Here is a 4,302-nt window from a genome sequence, read left to right as displayed (position 1 = left end):
GACAAATGGGGAGCAGCTGACAGAGACACACTGGGGAACATAGAAAAACACTAGGGAAACTAAGGTGAAAACAGACAAACCATAACACCTGAGCAGTGCCACAGACTGATCGACTCCATGCCACGCCGCATTGCTGCAGTAATACAGGCCAAAGGAGCCCCAACTAAATACTGAGTGCTGTACATGCTCATACTTTTCATGTTCATACTTTTCAGTTGGCCAACATTTCTATAAATCCTTTGTTTTTATTGGTCTTCTGTAATATTCTAATTTTCTGATATGCTGAATTTGAGATTTTCATTTGTTGTCATTTGTAAGCATCAAAATTAAACGAAATAAACATTTGAAATATATGAGTTTGTATGTAATGTATGAATATAATATACAAGTTTCACTTTTTAAATGGAATTACTGAAATAAATCTACTTTTTCATGATATTCTAATTTTATGACCAGCACCTGTAAGTTGTTCTCCTAAGTTTACTTGAATTATTATTAAAGCATTTACCAATATAATTCAACCCTATGAAAGAAAGTCATCAAGATATAGCATGTCTACAGAAAATGTTCAAATTGGTGTCCACATGGCAGTGGTGGGTACAGCTAACCAAACCACCACTAACCCGCTTAAAAAAATTCTTAGCTCTGCTAAAGCTAAACCGCTAATCTGATTACAAAATTAGTGGAAGCAAAYACTCAGAAAATAAGCACTTCTTTGATCGAGTTTGTATTTTTTTAAATGCCATTTTAAGTTTGTCAAAGTACAAATAGCACATACTTTCTCTACCATATACTGTATTTCTCCACCATATAGTAAATTTTTGGATTCACTATTTAAATATTGATAAATGTTTCTTTTTAACACTCTTGGTTTGATGTTTAGCTGCGAAAAATGCTACATGCTACCCACATGATGCCTTACCCTAACCTTCTTTTAAGAGGGGCTAGTTTTTTTTATTTGAGATGAATTGGCTTAAAAATAGACATTTAACACCTACAGGACTTAAAATTAGCAGAAGCTAATTTAGCAGAAGCTAATACATTCGCTAATGGTGTCCAAAGTTACCAAAAAACCTTATCTGCTAAATGAGAAGCTAGTTCCACTATTAGCAGATTAGTGGAACTGTACTCACTTCTGTATACAAGACATTTGCAAAATACTACAATATGGGGATTAGGGAATCACCTGTTCATATACTTGATGGTACAGGGGGCGGAGTGGTTAGGAGAGTTGTCCTGGAACCAGAAGGTCACCACTTGGATCCCCCGTTCCAGCTGTCTCAGTTGTTGTGTCCTTGGGCAAGACACTTCACCCGCCTTGCCTGCTGATGGTGGTCTGAGGGTTCAGTGGCGCCGGTGCATGGCAGCCCCACCACTGTCAGCGTGCCCCAGGGCAGCTGTGGCTGGAGCTTACCACCATCAGTGTGTGAATGTCTGAAGTGTAAAGCGACTTGGGGTCCAAGTGGACTTGATAAGGCTCTATATAAGTTCAAGCCATTTACCATATAGTTTATGCAGCAAATGTGTAAAGAGCTAATGCCACCAACCAACATAAATGTATTTGTAAGGTTTATTTACAAGATGTGCAAACAAGGCAGGCTGAGATTTTGAGTAGTTGTCACTGAAGAGAAGATAATTTTAAGTTTAAAGAAATTAGAAAAGGTCACACATAAATAAATAAATAAAAACATTAATGATATGGGTTTAGCTCCAGTACCAGTACTTGTAATTGCATTTTATTTAACATCTCATTGCAGCATAAATTTAATCAGTTAAGTTGCTAAACATAAWTATAAAAACAAATGTTTTGGCCCATGGTGTATTTCCCACTCTCTGCTGTCTTCGTTTGTCTGTTTAGTTTGTTGACAGCGCAATGAATCCTGGGACATCCACTGTCGCGAAGGATAACCAGATGCAGCTTTCATTTTGGGGTTTTGTGGGCTGCATTCATTGGGACAGCTTTTGGTGTGGAGCAGTGACGTAAGTGGYCGGGAAATGTGGAAGGATCAGGACAAGAAGGGTCCTCAAACTTAAGTTTTTTGGGTTGTATTACTAATTAAGAACATCCCAGTGAACACTCAACTCATTAAAGATTGGCCTTTCTCTCTCAAATTCACATTCTGTTTGGGCGTTCATCAAATTTRTAGCAGTGCACATTGCATCACCTTTGGTGGTGCCCCTGCTCAAAGGTTGCATTGAAATTCACTCAGTCACTCGTCTATGATTTATTATCTGCACCATGATCTCCAAAGGCTTTTTGAAGCCTATGCAGCAGTGTTGTTTTGACTGGACTGGCATCCAAAACACAATTTAGATACAGTTTTGTTGTTGCTGTTTGTGGAACGAAAACAAAATGTTCAATTTTAAACTCCAACAAATTAGGCCCAATCATTTATACTGACAGCAACCGAGTTCCTGCCTCATTGCCAGTGTTTCTGTGGCAACATTGTCTCTGGCTCGACTGCGAAAAAGCTCAGTGATTAATATTCTGTGGCGGGTGCTTTTCTAAAATGTCTGCTGTAACATTTTAGCATTCATCAAACTAAAGCCAAACTAATGTAACACCTTTTTAAGTGACATACCTTTGTTTTGTCACACACGCACACACACAAAACAAACAAAAAAAAAAACTAAACTAAAAGTTGCTTCACAGCAAATAATATCCCACCCTTAGTGTAGAAATCCATGAATTAGTCATTGAAGGAGCACAGTTCTTTTTGTGCCTGATGTCTGTTGTGATGCTCCACACATTAGGTATTCCAAACAGTGAGCTGGGGTCTTGTGTATRTGTGCACCTTGCAGTGTTATCTAATAACTGTCAGACAAATAGAACACTGGCTTGTATTTTACAAACATTAGGCAAAGGCTGTAATTAACATGCAGCATCCTCTATTCACAGTGCACTGTTCTCAGAAGTGATGCGGCACAAAAGCTTTTCCAGCACCTTTTGTCCATCGCTGTCACTTCTTAATGGCTGATRCTCGGCTGAACGTTTTAGGGATATTATTGCTATGCTTTAAACCAGAGGTGTCCAAAGTAGGGCACGCGGACCAAATTTGGCCCGCCAAGCCATTTGATTTGGCCCACTAGCAGTTGTCCTGGTTACTAGGTTGTAATCTCATGTCTTGTGTAGAAATACTATATTTACACTTAGTCTTTTCAGACACTGGTCCAACTATAGGTACAAGGAGCTGTAGTCAGATAGTCTTAACTCGTGGTGCTCAGTTTATCTTTGAATTATGTTAAGATTAAACAAAATACAAGTAACTTCAAGAGAAATTTATATTAGATTTAAGTCCATATCTAGATTTGCACACCTTATAAGACCACATAAACTCAAATTTTATATTGTGAAAAGTCCTATGAGCCTTTGTTGCCTGAGCATATGTTGAATTTTCTCCATTTCCATGGGCTGAAAAAAAAGTGGGCAACCACACTGGTTGCTAGCTTAATCATAAAAAATACAACTTTACTTGAAGTATTTGCATTTCGTGTATTATATTATTCAATTTGGCCCACCACCCTCAGATTGATTTTAATCTTGGCCCTCTCAGGGAAAATGTTTGGGCACCCCTGCTTTAAACTGCAACACTGTAATATTCTAAGCAGTTTGACACTGTAGGGTTCTAAGAAGACTTAGCTACTTTACAGACATCAATCTTGAAGTGTTGTTCTGCTCAAATGATTGGCTTAAAAYCTGGTATACGGTACTGACAGTACAAAGGGGACATATATTCATTCCATACTTTTACTGTAAAGTTGGATTATTGTTTATTTCATTTCGATCTTTGCAGAGTGTCAATAGTTGATGACTTCTGAATGAAAGCTGTCCGTCTGAAATACATTGTAACAGAGCACCGACTAAGATTCGGTGGACATGTCCTCCATCAGAAAGCAACATGTCTACTGAAAACCGCCATCTAATGGATACCACCATGCGGGAAGCGGAAACAAGGAGGGTCCCTGACAGAACTGGTGCTGTAGAACAGAGATTCTTAACCCATGGGCCGCGGCCCAATTGTGGGCCATGAGCGCCACATTGAGGGCCTCAAAAGAACAACAGTTTTTAACTTTGGGCCGCAGAGGTCCAGGGGACTGCATTGCTTTTGCATGAGGTGCAAAACACTTTCTCACCACCAGTAGCAGTAGTGTGCCACTCAGATGTTTAACAACTTTTTTAATACGTAGAAGAAGAACTTTAGATACCTGCCGAGAATGGAAACCTATTTTAAATGAAAAAAGGAAGCAAAAATGAAAGTAACTCATCAAAAAACACCAAAGTTTTTCACTAATATGAAGTGC

The sequence above is a fragment of the Austrofundulus limnaeus genome, unplaced genomic scaffold (genome assembly GCF_001266775.1).
Source record: "Austrofundulus limnaeus strain Quisiro unplaced genomic scaffold, Austrofundulus_limnaeus-1.0 Scaffold191, whole genome shotgun sequence".
NCBI classification, from domain to species: Eukaryota; Metazoa; Chordata; class Actinopteri; order Cyprinodontiformes; family Rivulidae; genus Austrofundulus; species Austrofundulus limnaeus.
Note: the sequence above shows the minus strand (reverse complement) of the source record.